Source organism: Pleurodeles waltl, chromosome 2_2 (genome assembly GCF_031143425.1).
Source record: "Pleurodeles waltl isolate 20211129_DDA chromosome 2_2, aPleWal1.hap1.20221129, whole genome shotgun sequence".
NCBI classification, from domain to species: Eukaryota; Metazoa; Chordata; class Amphibia; order Caudata; family Salamandridae; genus Pleurodeles; species Pleurodeles waltl.
The window spans coordinates 808,617,196-808,641,000 of record NC_090439.1 but is presented as its reverse complement, the minus strand read 5'-3'; the positions used below and the strand labels follow the sequence as shown (position 1 = coordinate 808,641,000).

The 23,805-nt window shown below is 45.7% G+C and overlaps 1 protein-coding gene across 1 annotated transcript in view; it reads right to left on the bottom strand.

Moving 5' to 3' along the window:
* Positions 1–23,805, bottom strand: part of WWP1 (WW domain containing E3 ubiquitin protein ligase 1) — a 711,039-nt gene that overhangs the window by 229,916 nt on the left and 457,318 nt on the right. The gene's annotated exons all lie outside the window — the stretch shown is intronic.

Sequence of the window (23,805 nt, the reverse complement as noted above, 5' to 3'; positions counted from 1 at the left end):
ACAACATCGCCTCTCCTTTCATACTATAATGTTTATGAAAAGAATGGTGAATGATCTGGTTCTGCAAACAAAAGGAGAATAGTTATTTCATGATTATATAGGAAGGTTTTATCCCGCAGAGAGCCAGCAATCACAGGAAGGAGAACATGGAGTCACATGATACAGCGCCTGGAAGGTTTCGAAGACGTAACCCACTGGAAACTTGGGGTCAACCAGGTGCTCCAGAATGGGCCACGGCATGACAAAAGTCATTAAAAATTAAGTTTAGCAAACGAGTTGCATCTGTTCCTGGGGCAAGGAAATCCAGCTAAGAGTGAGTGGGTTGGGGCCCATAAGTCGGTGCAGCAGGCAGCAGCATGTCCCGACTTGACGTCTGGTCCAAAGGAGCTGCAGTTGCCAGATCCTCCATGGATTCCTAGAGGTCCCTTGGAGACCCGAATCTCTTCTTTTTGTGCTTGCACTTCCCTGAGGTTCATCCTGAGCCTAGGCCATAACCATCTTGGCCACCCGTTCTTTTGAGCCTTGAGGTGAATGCTTATACAGGAAAAGCAGATCTTACAATCATGGTCTGACACCAGACATCATAGGTAGATTTTGTGTAGCTCTGTAAAGGACACTTGTCCATTACTGTCTCTAAACGGCTTAAGCCCTAATCTTTCAAGGAAGAGTCTTCAAACTTTTTTGCTCTAAGCCCACCCTAACAAAAATGTGTTTGAGTCTGGGCCTCCCTTCCAAAAGCTTATGGCAAGAATAGGGAGGGTGGGAGGGGCAGGGGAGTTAGGAGAGCATTTTTGGGGTATTTTCTGTAGTTCATAATACACACTATATGTGATACTTTTAAAAGAGCAAATTTATCAAACCTAAACAGAAACTGACCAAACACACGGTCCCAGTAACCAGCCTCGATCCCAATGCAACTGCACCTGACGCAATAAAGGTCTTTAAAGAATAAGAGCCCCATTAACTCCAACCCCTTCCTCAAGGTATCTCTCTGAGGAAGCGGTCTATCATTTGCAAACTAAAAAATGACATCCCCCAAATAGTGCCTCTTTCTCTGAGCCATCTCTCTTATGCTATCCAAAGATCTCATTACTTTTCTCCTTTTCCTGGACTGTTACTCTGAGGCCCAAGGGGTCCAGACAATCAGAGCGCTGTGTCTTATCGTATCACTTTTGGCCTTCCTCCCCGTTACCCTCTCGACTCACCTTGAAGGGCATCTGCATGTAAACAGAGTTCAAAAGGAATGAGATCTGTGAGACACAAATGCCCCATTCTTTTTTTCTTTCATTTTACAAAAGCAGTTCCCTTACGTTTAATCAAATAACCACCATTCTTGAACAGTTACTGCGGCCCTTGAAGTGCCTCTGCTTAAAGGTGGAGGGAGGGTGGGGAGGAGTTTTCCTGAGGTGTGAAGCTCGGGGAGGTACAGAGAGCTAAGGAACAAACAGGCCTTTTCACCACTGTGACTGCTACCTGAAAAATGTGCAACTGGTTAATCACTAAATGTAAAAGCTGCTTCGGAGCCGGTGTAGGCTTGAATTGATGGAATCACTTGAAGCTTTATGCTGACAATGAGTTATTCTTTTTGATACTGTCAGGGTGTCTTAAGCCGAGTTCTAGAAAGTACATTTTTAATAAGCCCTTATACAAATGTTTACAGTGGGTATAGTTTATCTATTACTAACATATATATTACTAATATATATATGCACTCTAGCGGTGCAGGCAGGCACAGGGGGGGGGGGCTTCTCGGGACAGCCACCACCTGGGCAAGGCAGAGGGTTGCCTGGGGGGGTCACTCCTGCGTCGAAGTTCGGTTCCTTCAGTCCTGGGGGCTGCGTGTGTAGTGTTGGTTACAGGGGTTGAGTCCCTTGTTACAGGCAGTCGCGGTCTGGGGGAGCCTCTGGATTCTTTCTGCAGGCGTCGCTGTGGGGGCTCAGGGGGGTCGTCTCTGGTTACTCACGGGCTTGCAGTCGCCGGGGAGTCCTCCCTGAGGTGTTGGTTTTCTGCAGAGTGTAGAGTCTCACGCTTCCGGCGGGAAACGTGAAGTCCTTGGACGTTGCTTCTTTGTTGCAAAGAAGTAGGTGGTTTTGAACAGGGCCGCTGTTCACAGGATTTTCTTTGTCCTCTAGTCCAGGGCAGTCCTCTGAGGCTTCAGAGGTCGCTGGTCCCTGTCGGATGAGTCGCTGGAGCAGGTTTTCGAAGTTGGAGACAGGCCGGTAGGGCTGGGGCCAAATCAGTTGTCTTCCTCCTTCTCTGCAGGCTTGTAGGTCAGAAGTCCTCCTTCTTGTTAAGGTTGCAGGAATCTGATTACCTAGGTTCTGGGGTGCCCCTAAATACTGAATTTAGGGGTGTGTTTAGGTCTGGGAGGGCAGTAGCCAATGGCTAATGTCTTTGAGGGTGGCTACACCCTCTTTGTGCCTCCTCCATGTGGGGAGGGGGGCACATCCCTAATCCTATTGGGGGAATCCTCCAAAATCAAGATGGAGGATTTCTAAACGCAGGGTGACCTCAGCTCAGGACACCTTGGGGCTGTCCTGACTGGAGGGTGACTCCTCCTTATTTTTCTCATTATCTCCTCCAGACTTGCAGCCAAAAGTTGGGGCTGTGTCCGGGGGGCGGGCATCTCCGCTAGCTGGAGTGCACTGGGGCATTGTAACACAAAGCCTGAGCCTTTGAGGCCCTCTGCTAGGTGTTACAGTTCCTGCAGGAGGGTGGTGTGAAGCACCTCCACCCAGTGCAGGATTTGTTTCTGGCCTCAGAGAGCACAAAGGCTCTCACCCCAGGGGGGCAGAAACTTGTTTCAGTGGCAGGCTGGCACAGACCAGTCAGTCCTGCACTGAAGGATTGGGTAAAATACAGGGGGCATCTCTAAGATGCCCTGTGTGCATTTTTTTTTTTATAAATCCAGCACTGGCATCAGTGTGGGTTTATTATTCTGAGAAGTCTGGTACCAAATTTCCCAGTGTTTAGTGTAGCCATTATGGAACAGTGGAGTTCGTTTTGACATACTCCCCGACAATATACTTAATTTGGCCACACTGTACTTACAATGTCTAAAAAAAGACTTAGACACTGTAGGGGCATATTGATCATGCAGTTATGCCCTCACCTGTGCTATAGTGCACCCTGCCTTAGGGCTTTAAGGCCTGCTAGAGGGGTGACTTACCTATGCCACAGGCATTATTTTGTGTGCATGGCATCCTGAAGGGGATGCCATGTCGATTTTGCCTTTTCCTCCCCACCAACACACACAATTTGCAATGGCAGTGTGCATGTGTTAGGTGAGGGGGTCCTTAAGGGTGGCACGACACATGCTGCAGCCCTTAGGGACCTTCCCTTGGTACCTTTTACAAGGGACTTATCTCTGTGCCAGGGTGTGCCAATTGTGGAAACAATGGTACATTTTTAGTGAAAGAACACTGGAGCTGGGGCCTGGTTAGCAGAGTCCCAGCACACTTCTTAGTCAAGTGAGCATCAATATTAGGCAAAAAGTGGGGGGTAACTTCAACAGAGAGCATTTTCCTACAGACGTCTTCAAAAGAGGTTGCTCGGCAAGATAAGGATAAGGTTGTACTAGGTTCACAGAGGTGAATCGTTGCCAAACTCCCACCACCCAGTGTAAGGCCCAGATGATTACAATTTGCTTTTTCGACAAAGAAGTTTGAGCCACAAGACGTTGGTCCATCACGCGCCAGTACACAGGCTCCACCTCAGGGTATTTTCCGGTCAGCAGGCAAGTAGTGTAAGTGGAGAGTTGTGTCGAAGTGTATTGTACTTAATAAAACCGGTGAATGAAAGAAAGAAATGTCTGATCATCGCTGGCTTCTGGGGAGGAGTATTCTTGCATGTGAGTCTACAACACTATCCGTTCCTAACAAATTGTTACAGGTTAACATTTTCCGGTCACAGCATGTGTGGCTGTAGATACACATGCTCTGCATAGACAGTAAAGCAGTTCATTGTGCTGAGCTATTCCACTAAGTTGTTACCCACTCCAGAAAAATGCTCATTCAAAAGGTGAAAACTGTTGCAGGTTGCCCAGTACTTAATCTGCTGAGCCCATGCAGAGTACTAAGTGGAGAGAGTCCCCCTGCTTCTGGATAAAAAACATGGCTGTCATATAGTCCATTTTCATGAGGAATATCTTTCCCTCAAAGGTTGAGGGCTAGACAGATGGCTTGCAGTTCAGAGGAATGTATGTGGTATCGATGGTTCTGAGAGATACAAGTGCTTTCTATGGTCATTTCGTGGACGTGATCACCCCCCACTCCACGAGAGGTGCTTTGTTGGTGATGGTCACTTGTGAAAGTGGTCTCGGAGGAGCCAGACGAACGACAAGGTGTTGCTGTTTCATTACGGCAGAAAGTGATGAGGCCTGTTCTTTACATATATTACATCTTCCCAGTGGCCATCGTTTTGTGCTCATTGCCTCCAGAGGCACCCCTAGAGTGGTTGCATGTGTAATCCAGGGAGAGGCATAATCATTGTGGGTGAGGCCATCACCCCCAACAGCTGTTACAGCGAGACATTGCATAAAAAAAGAGGAGGCAGCTGTTGGAACGGCATCATCCTAATGATTGCTAGGTTCTTTCCCTGTCACTTTGTTTAGAACAAAGCCCAGGAAGGCTAGATCTTCTGGGGTGGAAGATGTGATTTTTTTTTTTAACACTCATGGTGAATGCTAGCCTGTGCAGTAGAGGACACTGCTATTTGAGTTTTTGTTAGGCTTTGTCATCTGATGATGCTCTTGATCCAGTAGTACAGGGATGGGAAAATATATGCCAATTCTGCACAGATGTGCAGCTACTATGGCAACGTGCTTGTGAACACTCCTGGAGCAGAACCCTCCACACTGTTACATCTTGAACTAGTAGTGTCATCCACAAATCAGGAGATACTGGTGATGCATTAGGTGGTTTGGGATGTGAAAGTATGCATATTTTAGATCCAACACTGACATGAGGTCACCTTGGCAGAGCAGGAGGATGATGCCCTGCAGGGCGAACATGTAAACATTTTTGGAGAGGATGAGCATGTTCAATGCCCGGAGGTCCAAATCGGGTGGAGAGAGCTGAACTTTTTGGAGATGAGGAAGTAGAAGGAGTAAATCCATTTCTCACTTTGATGTGCAAGTACCGGATCGATTTTGTCGTTCGGGAGGATTGCTTGAACCTCTTTTCTTAGAGAGCTAGAGGTGGTCTAAGTAGAGGACATGGCGGGATGTTGGGTGGCATAATGTGGAATTCCAGACAGTAACCTTCTGCACAACAGAAAGCACCCACTGAACGTAGGGGCTGTTTTCCATTGAGGGAAGAACTTCAGTCTCCCCCTAACAGGTGACATGTGATCCAAGAGGGAGGAACAGTTGTGGAGGCACTATTTCACAGCTGAGGTGCCTCTAAAGGAGTTTCCTCTGCCAAGGTGATTGCTCCTGCATACCCCTCCATAGAAAGAACTTAGTTTGTCTTGAAAGGGGGCTTAGTGTTGTCAAGGTAGATGGCCTGAGACATGGTTTAAAAAAAGCCTCTGGTTTGTTGTCTGCAAAAGCCAGATCTGGGACTAGAGGACAGTTGTGCAACACATGATCACCATCAAAAGGGACATTAAGGTGGCACTGTTGTACCTCGGGCTGAAAACCTGAAATTCTAAACCAGGTATGCCTTTGGGGTAGGATACCTTTGAGGGGCCATGTTATATTGGCAATGTTGGTAACCTGTCCCTCAGCTAAGAGCTACTGGCCCTATTTCATGCTGGCTTCTAGAAGATAATCCCTCTCTCAGTGATAACGGTCATAGCAGTTGAGGTAAATCACAGAACTGGCAAAGTGTAGCAGTTTTGAGCGCTGAACAATTGCCTGCTTCATCTAAGCCTTTGGACACCCCTTCTGGAGACGGACATCCCCTGTTGTCTGAGCAGACGCACTTATATGCAGTGAGGAAGAGTAATGAGTGGAAGCGACCTGGCCAAATACATGTAAAGTGTAGCTGTGATGCAGATTTAAACTTTTTCTCTATCCTAGGTAGGGCCACTTTTGCCTTTTAAAGTTACCCGTGTGTGGAGAACCCCTGCATAAGCAGAGGTGTTCCAGCTCCATTTCCCTGCACTTCATAAGTGTGGGGGAAGCCATTTTACCCGTGTCACTACCTGAATCCAGCTACATAATGGTAACTCCGAACCTGGCCATAATTGGTATCAAACATGTTGGAATCATACAATATTGATGACAGTATTGGTTGTACGATTCCATGCACTCTGGAGTCTCCTTAGAGGACCCTCAGCATTTCTCCTACCAGTCTTCTGGGGTTTTCCGGGCAGCTCGCACTACTGCCAACCCTCAGACAGGTTTCTGCCCTCCTACTGCTTGATCAGCTCAAGGAGAGGAAGGCAGAACAAAGGATTTCCTTTGGGAGTGGGAGGAAACACCTTCTCTCCCTTAGGAAATAGGTGCTACATGGATTGGGAAGGGTAGCCTCCCCAAGTCACTGGTATGCTTTGAAGGGCACATTTACTGCCCTCTTTGCATAAACCAGTTTGCCCCACTCCCTGGTCTGGCACGAGAATGGACAATGGAAATAAGAGTGACCACTCCCGTCCATCACCACCAAAAAGGGTGGTGCCCAGAGCTCCTCCAGGTGGCCACTTGATTCTGCCATCTTGAATCCAAGGTGGCAGAGGCCCCTGGGAGCATCTGAACTGCCAGGTCAGGCAGGTGACATCTCAGCCCTCCCTTATAGGTGGTCACCCAGCTAGGAGACCAATCCCCCTTCCCGGGCTATTTAGGGTCTCCCTTCCTGGTGGGTCTTCAAATTTGATGTCCAAGATTCCGGCAAGACTCCTCTGCACAGTTTACTTCATCTTCTGGCCACCTCCGGCAAGACTCCTCTGCACAGTTTACTTCATCTTCTGGCCACTGGGATTTCAACTGGCCCCTCCAGGAACCGACAATCTACAACTCCAGCGACAACTCCGCTTTGCAACATTGTTTCTCCGGGTCATTCCAGCAACTGCAAAATTTCCCTGGCTGAGCATCCTCTGCGGGCAATGAGTCGTCAACCTGCACAAGAAGCAAGAAGGAATCTCCCTTGGAGAGAAGTAGTCACTCCTCTGCATCCACAGGCACCAACTGCAGCAACAACCAGCTGAGTGGATCCTCTCTCCTCCAAAACTGCGTGGATCCTGCATCACAGGTGGTGGTCTGGAGTGGTCCCCTTGGTCCTCTCTACCAACTGTCCAACTTGGGAAATGGTAAGCCCCTGCCTCTCCTCTCAGGACATTACTCCTGTGCACTGTGACCCTTGCAGCTACCAAGGCTTGTTTATTCCTCCTCCAAGGAATCTTTAGGCTCCATGCAGCCCCGGCCTCCAGCACTCTTACCGGCAAAGCACAGTCTGCCTTTCACATTCCACCTACTTAGTATATGGTTTGGTCTCACCTTAGGGCCTTCACGATTTTCTACTGTTTTTACTACTTGCTATTGCTTTCTATGCTGACTTCTAATGTGTACATAATAGTATGTTTACTCACCTCCTAGTGGAGTATTGCCGATACAGTATTTTAGTATTTGTGTTACTATAATAAAGTCCCTTTATTTTTGTAACACTGTGAGGTTCTTTTATGTGATGAAAGTGCTGTGTGGCTGTAGGGGTATTGCATAAACTAATCATGTCTCCTAGATAAGTATTGGCTGCTCATCCAAAGCTACCTCTAGAGAGCCCTGGCTTCCTAGACACTGTCTACACCTCCGTAATAGGGGATCCCTGGCCCTGGTGTAAGGTGATAACACCATAGTTGCCCACTATACACCAGGCCAGCTTCCTACACTAAGCATCCACTTTTTCATAGGGAAGTAGTGAACTGATCTTTCTGTTTTGGAGAGCATCTCGACTACGACAAAAAGTAAGCTGTCTTTGTCTTAGACAGTGTGCATTTACACCTAATTGTGCAGGGGGGGGGGGGGCACTGAATGGTATGCTGCAGGGAGGCCCATTGAATGGTAGGCTGTGCTATTGGGTGGTGATGGTTTGAGAGGGTAGGTTTCAACATCAGGATGCTCTTGCAGGTGGGGATCAACTACATAATCCTCTCATGGGTCTCATCTCTCAAAGCCTTAAGATTCTATGTGGAATAATGAGTCCTGTTGGTCAGGGGGAGGGGAAATGTGGAGAAAGAGGTAGTGTAGGTGTTTGTGGAACTAGTGGAAAGGGTGGGGGCTGGTGGGTGTATCTTCGGCCATTTGAGGCCTGGCTCATCCCCAAAGGCAAGCACAATGGGGGGAATTTTTTTTTTTTTTTAAATCAGCAAATTCTCAACATGTAGTTCAGATTATATGGTGTATGTTGTAGTATGTCGATAAGGAAAATTATATGAGGATGGTACAATGCACCCAGTAAAAATGTGCACACTGGAAGCTTGGAGGACGGTAAAGAACAATGACAGACAATATCCAGTAGCTCGCCATTACCAAGAGAAGTATATTAGAAGATTATAAATGCTCAGGTATTTGTGTCATGGATTTTATCCCCCCCTTTATCCAAGAAGAATTAGCAGGGAGCAAACCCTCAGAAGAATAGAATCTAAGTATATAAACACACAGTGGTCACAATAAAGAATACAAAGTTAGAGTATATCTGTGAAGGATGTTATATGATTTAACATGAGTCACTCCAATATGTTTACTTGCAGTACATAAAGATGTAGTGTGTGGACTGTTTTGAACAAGTGTTTTTGTATATGTGAGTAGATGCCTTTATATGACCACAACATCATCACAGCGACCACAACGCCAACGATGGACGGGGAGTCGACCAACACCACCTCATGGCGCAATGGTACTCTTCGAAGAAAAATCTCCAGATCCAGTCTGACACCTGGGGGAAATTCTAAGGTAAGGAATCTGCAACTAGAATTCTCTATCAGATTCATATGGCATTAAAGAGGAGAAAGAGGTCTGGAGATATTACGTTTCCTGTGGAATCTATATTTGAAGGAATCTATATCTGATGACTAGAAACGTGGATTGTTTGAAAAGTGCTTGTTTGGAGAGTAAGGGCTGACAGGGGTGTGACTGGATGCAATTAAAGGATTCAATATCCAGACTATTTTTAGTACATATTGGCATAGAATTTAAGGCTCATGACAAATGACTTTGGAGCTCCAAAAACTCATATGTTTGATTGTGGTGGGTATGATTATGGGGTAACTAGGTTGGGAATATGCCTGCACTGCATAACTTATTATTTTGGGACAACCTTCATTTCAAATCATGTATATTGGGATAGCATCAAATAAATACAATACTGGAGGGGTATGAAACGCAGGAATTCAATTTAGTGAATGCTGATGTGTTCTTATGCATTGAGGGATACACATGAAGATTTAATAATACACATGTGCTGTTAATCTTATTCTCAAGGATTACTTGATAGAAAGAGGCAGTAACAAATGTAATTATTATGTCAGTATGTGTATATTTTCTGGTATTACAATATGGTGGAAGTTTGGGGAAAAAAAAAGAATTCCCGTGTTAACCATCATAGGAAACTTTGCTCTTTGATACAGAATGGCTGAGCAGAATTCCACCACATTTGGGTAAAATCGCTAAAACTTCACTCACTCAGTACACTTTTTGCGATATGGTGTAAAGCTTTCATCCATTTTTGACCAAATAGCGTTTAAAGAGGCCTCTGTAAGGAAAGAAGGGGGTAAACATGTAGGAACAAGTTGGCGAGAAACCTGCTGTTAGATGAAAACTCTATGAGAAAAGGCATTATTGAAGTTAAGAATCTTGTTCTTCTGATAAAGACTTATAACCACATATTCCTCACTTTAGAACAGACACCAGAACAGTACCTCCTTGGGGCCGGTGAACTGCCTAAAACCATAAAGTCTTGCAGGACTGCATGAGCGAAATGCCTGGCAGGATGCATCCGACTGTCTAGTGCTATGTGAATGCATGGAGTGATGCCCTCGTAGCCACGTGGCAAGTTTCCACAACAGACACTTCAAGTGCCAACTCAGTGGTAGCAGCCTAAGCTCTGGTGGAATGAGCCTGCAAGCTGTCAGGAAGATGCTTACCTGCCAACGACTAGCAGATTTTAATGCAGAGTACAATGCAGTGCAAGATGCTTTGATTGTGCAGTGTCTTGACTTACTTTGCTCTAGCAAATTTGCTATAGCTGATCTTCCACTCAGTGGTCATGGTGCAGTCGATGTAGAATCTGACAGCCCTGTTTGGACCTAGCCAATGTACACTGTCCTCTTCATTAGAAAGGTAAGGTGGAGCAAATAACGTATGAAAGGGTGACAGTTCGTCCCATGTGAAAAGGAGTCCCACCTTCAGCAAAAAGAGGTACGAATCCTAAGAACCAGGATGTCTGGATAAAAAGTAGTTATGCTGTGTTTACTGAGAGGGCCAGAAGCTTGCTCACTCTGTTCTGATGTTATGGCAACCAAGAAGGCTATCTTAAGGCTAGTAACCTGAGAGGACAGCTTAGCATATGTTTGAATGGAGAACACATAAGGAAAGTGATAACTAAATTTAAGTCCCACTGGAGAACGCTAAAAAGAGAAGGTGGAAGCAAGTGTAACCGTTTAAGGAACAGGATGACAACAGGTAATTCAAACAAAAATAACTAATCTGGCAAATGTAAAAAAGGCCACAATAGCTGAAGGGTACCCTTTAACGGTGTCAAAAGCAAGGCCTCGCTGGGCTAAAGAAAACACAAACGACAAAACATTAGATAGCTTGGCATGAAGTGGGTTAATCTGTTTGGTCATGCACCATGCCACAAACCTGTCCCAATGGCAGGTGTATACAGAACTGGTAAAAGGATGCCTGGCTGCCAGAATGACACCATGACCTCTGGAGAAAGATCACACACAGCCTCTCAACTGCAGCAGCTCACTGTTCAAACATGGAAGTGAAGCACAAAGGTTGAAGTTCAGGACCCTCCCCGAGTGGCTGCAGTATTGGAGGACAGATGCTCATTCCTAAGAGTTCATACTCCGATTTCTGGATGCCAAACTCTTCGTGCTCAACCCAGCACCACAAGGATGACTTGGGCCTGGATAAGTTTGATCTTCTTCAGAATTCGGGGCAGGGGTGGTGCATAAAGGCATACAGGAGTCCGGAGTTCTACTCTAAGCAGAATGCATCTCCAAGCGAGAGCTGCCATGACAATTCCAAAGCGTAGAAGTGTTGACAGTGCACATTCTCGAGGTGACGAACAGGCCAAGCCAAGGTTATCCCCATACATGGAAGGGATCTTGTGCCACCTCCAGGCGAAACCGCTATTCGCAATACACTAGGCATCAACGGCTGACCCTGTCCACCCTGGCATTCAAAGATCCTACCAGGCGCTGCACCTCCAAGAAAATAAAATACACTAGTGTTCCAGTCTTAACAGAAGTGCAGTGCCTCCTGGCACAGGGTCTACTATCCTAGCCCCCCACCCTGCTTTTTGCAGTACCATGTGATGATGGTGTTGTTCACGAATACCTGAACCAACCTCCCCTCGATGGATGGCAGAAAGGCTTTCCATGCCAAGCAAATGGCTCTACTCCAACATGTTGATGTGGAGTTGCGCTTCCAATGGAGACCAAGGATCTATGATCGCCATCTCTCCCAGTTGCATGCCTCAAACCAGAAGCAATGCAACGGTCACAACTGTCAGCTCTGGGGTCAGGAGAGAGGTCTGCTCCTGATCCAATCAAGGTTCAGCAGCCACCGCAGTTGACATTTTGCAGCCTCATCGAAATCTGGACTTGATCGGAGAGATCACCCTGACACTACCCACTCAAACTTCTGATTTCACTGCAGAACCCACACACACCACCTGGCTTGACCAGCAGGATGTAGATGGCTAGCAGTCCCGCTTATTCAGAGGCATCCTCTCACTGAGTTCCAGGATCAAGGCCGAAACATCAAGTGCACCCCGAACCGTCCTAGACTCATCGTTATGGAGGATGTGTCTAGAATACTACGGATGAAGGCGAGCTTCTAAAAAGGAGTCAGGTGTGACTTTAGCACATTGATCGTGAACATGAACGATGTCAAAAGGTTTACCATAGTCTGAAGCAACGCGATGACTGCCTGGGACGAATCTGCCTTTAAGTCAGCCGTCGAGGTAGGGGAAGACTGAACTCCCAACCTCTAAAGAAGTGCGACCACCACCAACACTTTTGTGAACACCTGAGAGGCACAGATGAGCCCAAAGGGGAACACTTGGAAATGAAAGTGCTCTTGGCCCACCATGAACTGCAGATTGCGCCTTTGGGCCTGCAGGACAGGGATGTGAAAACAGAGATTGCCCAAGAGGAACGTAAAACAAAGTTGAGCACAGTCTTGGGAGATGATGGCATGGTGCTGCCTCCTAGTTGGGCAGCACAATTTGTTGGCTGCCGTAGCCAAGTGTCAGTGAAGTCAGTATCAGCTTCAATATATCGCATTCCGACATAAGGCATGATGCCAGAGTGGATCCCATACTGAAGTCAGTATGGATCCAGAGGGCCTAACTAGTCCTCAGGGAGATTCTGTCCGCTGGTTCCAGTTATTTGCCGCTATGCTCTTTAGGACCTGAAGGAGGGCCAGACAGATCAGTTGCATCACAATGTGCATCATAATCTCGAGAAACTCCTTAGGTTGCGGAAGAGCTGCCCTGGGCCCAGGAAACTGGGTTTGGCCAGGGGTGGTTTCAGAACATAGCTCAGTGGAATGGCACCAATAGCAGGCTTAGGAGGAGCAGTGATGCCTTTGCGCCTTCTAAGGGAACTTCCAGCAGTACGAGGATGACGAGTCTCACTTGGACTCTGACATACCTGTAGATCTGGACCTTGACGGCACCTTGCCGTAGGAACGTTTTTGTATGCGGGACTAGCACTTTCCTGGAGACTCTGACCTATGAAGGGGAGTTTCCTGTGGCAAGTGACTGACAGCTTCGCCTCCGTCTCCAGGTGCATCTGGGTAATAACAGGGCATGGAGTCGCTAGAAACCCCTAGGCAGCCGAGGCATTGCAAGTAGGGATCGGATTGAGACATCTGCTTATGACACTCCAGAAAAGGCATGAACCCTGATGTCAGTACACGGAGGTATAGGCCAATGGCTGAAGATGGCGGCATTGTAATGCTGCAGGTCCCAGCCCCGTGCCCCAGAAACCACTTCCCCTACATACACAGACACACTCAGACCCTGATCTGATGTAAGCTGGTGTGGGAAAGGCGACGACTCTCACTTGGACGAGGGACTGTTACACGGCCGGGGCATTGTCACGCAGCCCATCTGCACCTGAGGCTGCAGCACTGACAAGCCGATCATTGGAACCTCCCTGGCAGTGCCCTTCCCTTTGACCGGTGTCTTCGGCTGCCGCTCTGTCCAGTTTATTTTTCTCAACGTGCAAGTAGAGCTGCACTGCAATGACATGACGACCCTGGGGCCCATGGACTGTCCACAGCGTACGGGTAGAGCTGGGAGCTTGTCGGTCATCCACTGTAGTTTTGGCGGCAAAGAGCCGCCCTGCTCACGGGGTGCATTTAACGGACGGCCTGTGGCAGCAGGACCATATATACATATGGGCAGTGCTTTCAGCAGGGCGCATGTGGACCTAAATGAGTGCAGGTGTTGAGTAGGCCTGAGGGAGCGCACCCCTGGGTTGTATCTTAGACAGCACGTGCTGGCATGAGTCAATGACTGAGCAAGAAGGCGCTGGGGTGGAGTACTGAACTTAGTCTAGCTAAGCACCACTAATGAACTCTGTATGGGACCATGTTTCTTGCTATAATCAGGCTACTGGCTCCTCCGGGGCCCCCGAACTGCTGAAAGCACTCACCATCAATCTGACACACAGTGGTATATCTGGGGTGTCTGTCGACACCTGAACGCTCCTGTTGGGCAAAGCTGAATCAAGTTGAGCGACAGTGGGTTCTGCATCCTAATAAACCCCATTTTCACTCCTAAAGTCAGATACTGCCCAAATCTTACTATGGGGCATACCAGAATGAAAAATGTCCGCTCTCAACATACCCCATCACAGTGCTCCTCCACTTTGGCTCCTGAAGACTGTATAATCCCTACATTGGATGTCCTCCTGTGGATAAATTGGATGTCATTTTGAATGTAAAACAAGAGTCATGGGTTGCCATAGAACAAAGGCCAGGTGCCATAACCACAGACCTCAGCCTCCTTAAGGATCACCATAGAAATCGGTCAGACACAGTCCGCTCCAACGAACCAGCACTCTCCTCGCTACTACCCAGGCAGACCTAACAGACCAATGAGATCGCACAGCTCTGTAAACAGGCATACATAATTCAGGAGCACATAGAAGATACTGAGGAGTGTGCATGCCCTAATAATGTTTGCATCATTTGCTTGCCAGAAGGAGTTGAGAGTCCTTGCACTACATAGTACATAGAGGACTGAATGCAGAGCACAGTGGTGCCATCAGGCCTGTCAGAAATGTTCACTGTTGAGAGGATGCATCGAGTATCAACAAGTAGGCTGCCTTCTGGTACACCGCTGTGCCCAATCGTTGCCTGCATACTGAACTTTAGGGACCGGGATGTAATCCTTTGGTGCGCCAAAAAGAACACACCCATTACAATGAACAATGCACATTATATTTTGGCAGTCCAAAGGCAACATGCATCTTATCAGGTGGTCAAACAAACACTTTGTCACGAAGAACTGATGTATGCCCTTCTTTTCCCGTCTAGACCCAAAGTACTCCACAACCAATGTTTCCATTTCTTTGAGACGCAGGAGGCTCCTTGGAATTGGGTGGAATAGAAATATCCCAACTCCCAAACACCGACTGCCTTGCTGATGCTGGTACCTAAGACCCCACGGCCGCCCCGGAAGCTGCACTGCGGCCATGTCGTTGGCCCTTCAACTGGGACAGCTCCATCTGCACAATAGACCCTGGAGGGCCAGAAAGCAGTCCTGAGTTTGGCCACCTCCTTATAAGAGGTGTAACCACGCACTAGCTTCAGTTCATCACTCAGTCAATCAATCAATCAGTATTTGTAAAGCGCGGCTACTCACCTGTGAGGGTCTCAGGACTACATCAATTCCAACTCCATCAGAAGTATGGCACTCTTTTCGTTAAGTCTCCCACAGACTGCTAATGATCTTCTTGGTTGAGTATTTGTAGGTACTAATGCATGTGTGACATTCTCTCTGTGAGGGGGACATGAGCTTGGGACATTCTCCGTGTGGGCTGATTCCTGGGTCCTGGGGAGGGGGAGGCCCTCCTGCACTCTGTTTTCCACTCTGCTATGATATACAGGCTATTCTAATAGGCAATACAATCTAAAGTGAGACTGACCCAGCTCACAGGATGTCACTGTGAATGTACGTAAGTCTTCAGTGGTTCTCTCAAGCTTATTGGAGTTCTTCATGTCCTCTGTGAAATACATCTCTGGCCTCCTCTGACTATACGGAGTACAGGGCACTGGGTCTGGGGAGATATGAGCATCTGAATGGTTACCAGTCCTTGCTATAAACACTATAGCAGAAGCTGTGCACAATGCCCAATAGCATTTGCACCTGTGGTTTTCTTATTATGTTGTTATGTTTACAGTTTTGGTCGAACAAATGTTCATTGCTGGGCCTTGTATTGGGGAAATATTTTGAGTTACAAGTTATCGTCACATGGCGTTTATATCGTTGGCTCATTTGCATGCTGGTAATGGATGGATTTTCTTGGTCATGATAAAGGATGCCATCTACTGAGTGCAAATATAACAATTAACTGGAATGTCAGGGTCATGGGAACAATACAGACAAGGTACAGAATAATGGCACAACTGCCATAAAGTGTGAGTCACCTACTTACAGGAGATCCATCTTACAGCCTCTGAAGCTCAAACTGTGCAGAAAATGGAGGTGCCAACTATTTCATGAATCTTGTTTTGCCATCACTCGTGGGGTGGCAATCTGCCTTTAAGTCGGGGTCCCCTTTCAAGAGCTAGATACTAGGACTGACACTAATGGGAGATATGTTGTTGTCATCAGCAGAACACTGGATGGCTCACCTCTGATACTGTTTAGCATATACGCTCATGGGGACCAGTACCGACACCAATCCCAACTTAGCAAATGCAACCCCTGCTTTCAGAAGTGCAGCATTTTGTGACAACAGCAAACACCATTGGCACCTACTTTGCAGATAACACAAGCTCTGCCTCCTCTCCCTTGGTAGAATGGGAAGCTTTCAAAGTAGTGATGTGGGGGAACATCTCTAGTGTGACTGTCCGGGCCCGGCAGACTATTCCCTATAATCTTCGGCGGTCCCCAGAAAAAGCCACTGAGGAGCGTGCAGATGTACTCCCACAGCTGCAAGAGGCCAGAATATCCCATGCCAAACTCCTTCAGTGTCTGTGTTGTTATTGATTACAGGACATATACCCAGAGAGCTCACACGGAGGCTGGCAAATCTAGTGCACTGCCGGCATGCATGATAATACTTCACCTAATTCTATTCTTTCTATATTTACATCACAGGACGTCTATACAACTGGATATTAACACTGCATCCCTAGAATCGTATACCCCTGTTTCACGCTGCCCTGTCCACCAGCAGTCCTTCCTCTGCTCTTAACCCAGGTGTCAGTCACGGAAAGGGGGACACTTGGTGACCCCATCACCCTGGATGAAATCCATTGTCCTATCAAAGAACTTGCTTACAACAAAATAACAGGCTCAGACAACCTTCCTATAAAATTTTACACCACATTCACAACCAAAAAGATACTACAACTGGAGCAGCTGTATAAAGCTGTTCTGAAAGAAGGACTCCTACCCCGACAACTAGATATGTCTAGATCACCTCTCTTCCAAAATCAGATAAACCCCCTATGAAATGCCCTCTTACTCGTCTATCTCTTCAAAACACAGAATATAAAATTCTAAGCAAGGTACAGGCGTGTACATTGCTTCCTCTACTTCTACGGTTAATTCATGTTGATCAATGCAGGTTTGTCCCACACCGCAACCCTTCACTCAAACACTGCTCCTATGAAGTCCTGGATCCCGCCAGTACACAGTACCAGATAACCAGTCGTCTCTCATTAGAACTCCAGAGGGGCCTTTGACATCCTGGACTGGGACTACATGTTTGCTGCCCTCACAAAGTTTGGTATCAGCCCTACATACATACGCTGGGTTAAATTATTATACAGTAATCCCCCTGCACAATATCCAGTGCACTGTGGCACAAGGCAAGAGTGGCCACTATCCCTGTTGCTTTTTGTTTTGGCACTGGAACCGCTACTGCAATGGATTCGACGACGCACAAGACAGGGGGACCGCTCAGGGACTTGCAATACAAGCCATTTCATTATAAGCTGATGTCATATGTGAAGGATCTATGTGCAGACTTGTCTAGTACCTCCTATTTATAGTCTATATTAGTTGATCTTTTGGGTCTCCAAGTCAATTATATTCAATCATATGCCTTTTCATTCAAGGACAGATACACCAGGCCAGATACATCTGGCGAAGCACATTTACAGTTGGCATCTCATACCTTTCGTTATTTTAAGCATCCGAATAAAGAGTGAAGCTCAAGATTTATTGAATGAGAATCTCTAAAAAATAATCATATCCCTCAAATCACTAATTAACTTCTAGATCACGTTGCCATTATCGGAACATAGCCACCTGGCCCGTGCCAAGATGGTCATGCTACTCCGATTATTATACCAGTTTGTAATTTTGCTAGTACCAATGTCAGTACAGGCGTATAAGATGCTTAACACACTGCTGACTACACTAATGTTGGGAAATGGGCGTCAGAGAGTAGGCTTATCCAAGATACAACTGCCCCCGATGAGATGGGAAGGGTGCTTCGGATTTTAAGCCTTATTGCTTGGTGAGAAAATGCAATGGTTATTCTATTGGTTAGCTGGACGTAATCTATCAGAGACAGGATACACAAATACAATGCTTCATAAAGGAAAATTCCACAATCTACTCTGTCCTGGTTCAGCAGTACCCTTCACAATGCCCTATTCTCTTATGCATAGCTTTGATATACTGGAAAGTGGCACTATGTTATGTTGCCCACTGTGTGCCTAGTGCCCCAAATATCCCGCTATGTGGCCTTCCTACGTTCACTGGCACCCTAACCTCAAAAATGCTTGCTCCTTGGGAACAGGAGGGAGTAACAACAGTGGGAACTTTGTTTGAGTATGGTAGCCTCTAATGCCTCATACAGATTTTACACAAGCACATGGCCGACCGAAAACACTGTACTTAATACTTGCAAATAGCATGATATTTTCCCCAGCATTGGGCACCGGACGGTTCTCAATTGACTACGCATGATTTTATATAGGCAATCATTGGTTGTATCAGGTCTACGTGCGCACTTATTAATCTCCCTAAGTTCCTTTTATGCCAAGTGGGACGAAGACCCCACCAGCAGCCTGTCCGACAAGGAATGGACATTCCTCCTAACATACCCGAGGTGGATTTCACGCAATGCTTGCTTCAAATGTATTCAGTCCTCTATTCTGCATTGAGCCTATCTCACACCACACAAATTTCACCCTGTTTTCAAATATATCCTCTCCCTGCCCTCGATGTTATGGGCTGTTCCTCATTATCCTCTTATTGGACGGATATAGTTGCTGCATTATCAGAGATATCTGAACTTGATCATTGGCACACAGGGGAACACTGCATTCTCAGGCTGTACCCTAGGCCCTAGGGTAATAATGTGTTAACATGCTTTGTTGATCAGGCACTCTAAGTTGCAAAGTGCCTCCTTAGCTTTGGGCCTCCCCTCCACCCCCCACTCCCAACCCCATGTGCTGAGCCCTTTGTCAGCTATTTGGGGTAGTTCGCACTTAGGCCTTCATAACCCTTTGTCTACATAAACTATCCACGCCAAATTTATGTCCTTTTTTTCCAAAATCCTAGGGATACCCAGAGTTTTTTGGTTCCCCTGGAGGAGACCAAGAAATTAGCCAAAATACAGCTGCAGAAGGCGGCTTGTGGTTTTTCCCTGAAAAAAGCATCAACAAAGGGTTTGCGGTGCTAAAATCACTATTTTCACAGTTTTCAGGAACAGGGAAGACTTGAATCAGAAAACCACATTTATCAACACAATTTTGGCATTTTACTGGGACATACCCCATTTTTGCTATTTTGTGTGCTTTCAGCCTCCTTCCAGTTAGTGACAGAAATGGGTGTGAACCCAATGCTGGATCCTGGACAGCTAAACATTTCTGAAAAGTAGACAAAATTCTGAATTCAGCAAGGGGTCATTTGTGTAGATCCTACAGTGTTTTCCTACAGAAAATAACAGCTTAAATAAAAAAAATATTGAAATTGAGGTGAAAAAAAAACAACCATTTTCTCCATGTTTTAATCTGTAACTTTTTCCTGCGATATCAGATTTTTGAAAGCAGTATACCGTTACATCTGGTTGACTCTTAAGGTTGCGGAGGTATAGGGCTTGTAGGTTCATCAAGAACCCTGGGTACCCAGAGCTAATTAATGAGCTGCACCTTGCAATGGGTTTTCATTCTATACTGGGCATACAACAATTATTTTGGTGAAATATAAAGAGTGAAAAATAGGTATCAAGAAAACCTTTGAATTTCCAAAATGGTCACACGTTAAGGTGTTGAGAAGCAGTGGTTATTTGCACATCTCTGAATTCCGGGGTGCCCATCCGAGCATGTGAATTACAGGGCATTTCTCAAATAGACGTCGTTTTTACACACTGTCTTACATTTGAAAGGAAACATTTGTAGAGAACGACAAGGAGCAGTAACAGTTGTTTTGCTATTCTTTGTTCCCCTAAGTCTCCCGATAAAAACAGTACCTCACTTGCGTGGGTAGGCCTAATGCCCGCGACAGGAAACGCAACATGAACACATCACATTTTTACATTGAAAACGGACGTGTTTTTTGGAAAGTGCCTAGCTGTGGATTTTGGCCTCTATCTCACCTGGCACCTATGGAAAACTACCAAACCTGTGCATTTTTTTAATACTACAGGGAGTGCAGAATTATTAGGCAAATGAGTATTTTGACCACATCATCCTCTTTATGCATGTTGTCTTACTCCAAGCTGTATAGGCTCGAAAGCCTACTACCAATTAAGCATATTAGGTGATGTGCATCTCTGTAATGAGAAGGGGTGTGGTCTAATGACATCAACACCCTATATCAGGTGTGCATAATTATTAGGCAACTTCCTTTCCTTTGGCAAAATGGGTCAAAAGAAGGACTTGACAGGCTCAGAAAAGTCAAAAATAGTGAGATATCTTGCAGAGGGATGCAGCACTCTTAAAATTGCAAAGCTTCTGAAGCATGATCATCGAACAATCAAGCGTTTCATTCAAAATAGTCAACAGGGTCGCAAGAAGCGTGTGGAAAAACCAAGGCGCAAAATAACTGCCCATGAACTGAGAAAAGTCAAGCGTGCAGCTGCCACGATGCCACTTGCCACCAGTTTGGCCATATTTCAGAGCTGCAACATCACTGGAGTGCCCAAAAGCACAAGGTGTGCAATACTCAGAGACATGGCCAAGGTAAGAAAGGCTGAAAGACGACCACCACTGAACAAGACACACAAGCTGAAACGTCAAGACTGGGCCAAGAAATATCTCAAGACTGATTTTCTAAGGTTTTATGGACTGATGAAATGAGAGTGAGTCTTGATGGGCCAGATGGATGGGCCCGTGGCTGGATTGGTAAAGGGCAGAGAGCTCCAGTCCGACTCAGACGCCAGCAAGGTGGAGGTGGAGTACTGGTTTGGGCTGGTATCATCAAAGATGAGCTTGTGGGGCCTTTTCGGGTTGAGGATGGAGTCAAGCTCAACTCCCAGTCCTACTGCCAGTTCCTGGTAGACACCTTCTTCAAGCAGTGGTACAGGAAGAAGTCTGCATCCTTCAAGAAAAACATGATTTTCATGCAGGACAATGCTCCATCACACGCGTCCAAGTACTCCACAGCGTGGCTGGCAAGAAAGGGTATAAAAGAAGGAAATCTAATAACATGGCCTCCTTGTTCACCTGATCTGAACCCCATTGAGAACCTGTGGTCCATCATCAAATGTGAGATTTACAAGGAGGGAAAACAGTACACCTCTCTGAACAGTGTCTGGGAGGCTGTGGTTGCTGCTGCACGCAATGTTGATGGTGAACAGATCAAAACACTGACAGAATCCATGGATGGCAGGCTTTTGAGTGTCCTTGCAAAGAAAGGTACCTATATTGGTCACTGATTTGTTTTTGTTTTGTTTTTGAATGTCAGAAATGTATATTTGTGAATGTTGAGATGTTATATTGGTTTCACTGGTAATAATAAATAATTGAAATGGGTATATATTTGTTTTTTGTTAAGTTGCCTAATAATTATGCACAGTAATAGTCACCTGCACACACAGATATCCCCCTAACATAGCTAAAACTAAAAACAAACTAAAAACTACTTCCAAAAATATTCAGCTTTGATATTAATGAGTTTTTTGGGTTCATTGAGAACATGGTTGTTGTTCAATAATAAAATTAATCCTCAAAAATACAACTTGCCTAATAATTCTGCACTCCCTGTAGACAACTAGGGGAATCCACGCTGGGGTGACTTGTGGGGCTCTCACTAGGTTCTGTTACCCAGAATCCTTTGCAAACCTCACAATTTGGACAAAAGAAACACTTTTTCCTCACATTTCGGTGACAGAAAGTTCAAGAATCTGAGAAGAGCCACAAATCTCCTTCCATCCAACGTTCCCTAAAGTCTCCCGATAAAAATGGTACCTCACTTGTGTGGGTAGGCCTAGTGCCTGTGACAGGAATAGATCACACAACTGTCAATGTTGGTCCTTACATGAGGGCAACTGTTGACCCTGGGGTGATCCATTCCTAACGCTTGCACTAGGTACAGGCACCTAAGTGGGGTAGAGTTTTTATCAGGACAGGTGGGGAAGCACTGAGTGGTAGGAATTTTGTGGATCCCAGCATATTCCTGTAGTTTGTGAGCTCTTTCTGACACAGTGTCTGGCTGTGGAAAGAAGACTGGCAATTCCACTGTTTGATTGATGTGAAAAGGAGATTCTACTTTTGATGGAAATTTTGGGTTTGTTCTTAGTACAACCTTATGTGTGTGTACTTGTAAAAAAGGTTCTTCAAGAGTGAATGCTTATATTTCACTAACTCTTCTTAAAGAAGTAATAGCCACAAGGAAGGCAACCTTCCATGTTAGAAAATAAATTTGGCAAGAGTGCATTGGTTCAAAAGGTGTTCCTATAAGTCTTGTAAGTACAATATTTAAATTCCATGATGGAACAGGTGGCGTTCTAGGTGGAATGATGCGTTTTAATCCTTCCATGAAGGCTTTAATAACAGGAACTCTGAATAAAGAACTAGGTTGAATAGTTTGTAAGTATGCAGGTATTGCAGTAAGATGTATTTTTATGGAGGAAAAAGCCAAATTTGATTTTTGTAAATGAAGTAAGTAACATACAATATCTTGTATAGATGCTGTAAGTGAATCTATGGTTTTAGATTGACATTAGTATACAAATCTTTTCCACTTGTTTGCGTAGCACTGTCTAGTAGTGGGTTTTGTGCTTGTTTAATGGCTTCCATACATTCAGATGGAAGTTTTAAGTATGCAAATTCTATGACTTCAAGAGCCAAATTGCTAGATTGAGAGCACTAGGGTTTGGATGCCTGATTTGACCTTTGTTTTGTGTTAACAAATCTGGTCTGTTTGGGAGTTTGGAGTGAGGTACTACAGATAGGTCTAGTAGTGTTGTGTACCAAGGATGACGTGCTCATGTTGGTGCTATGAGTATCATGTTGAGTGACGTTTGACGCAACTTGTTGACGAGAAATGGAAGGAGTGGGAGAGGGGGAAAGCGTAAGCAAATATCCCTGACCAATTGATCCATAGAGCATTGCCCCTGGATAGGGGATGTGGGTGTCTGGATGCGAAGTTTTGGCATTTTGTGTTTTCGCGTGTTACGAATAGATATATGTGTGGTGTTCCCCACCTTTGAAAGTAGTTTTGAAGTATTTGGGGGTGAATCGCCCATTCGTGTATTTGTTGGTGATTTCTGCGGAGGACATATGCCAACTGATTGTCTATCCCTGGAATGTACTGTGCTATTAGGTGAATTTGATTGTGAACTGCCCATTTCCAAATTGTTTGGGCTAGAAAGGACAGTTGAGATGAATGTGTCCCTCCCTGTTTGTTGAGATAATACATGGCTGTCATGTTGTCTGTCTTCATAAGAACATTCTTCTGTTTGAGAAGAGGTTGAAATGCTTTTAGGGCAAGGAATACAGTAAGTGGTTTATGTGTAGCTGTTTCTGCATGACATCCCATTACCCTTGAATGGTGTGATTGTTTAGGTGAGGTCCCCAACCAATCACTAATGCATCTGTTGTGATCATGGTCTGAGGCACAGGGTCTTGGATCAACAGCCCCTTCATTAAATTGCTGCGATTCCACCACTGAAGGGACATATGTGTTTGGTGATCCATTAACAGTAGATCTTGAAGTTGACCGTGTGCCTGTAACAATTGTTGTGCAAGGCACTGTTGTAAAGGCCTCATGTTTAATCTTGCATGTGGGACTACTGCTATGCACAATGCCATCATTCCTAAGATCTTCATGATAAATCTTACAGTGTGTTGTTGAAGTGTATAAGTGGAATTAGAATTTGGAAAGCTTGTATCCTTTGTGTATTTGGATACGCTAGATCTAGTTGAGTATTTAGGATAGCACCTAAATACGGTTGTACTTGTGCTGGTGGAAGGTGTGACCTTTGGTAGTAAACAGAAAA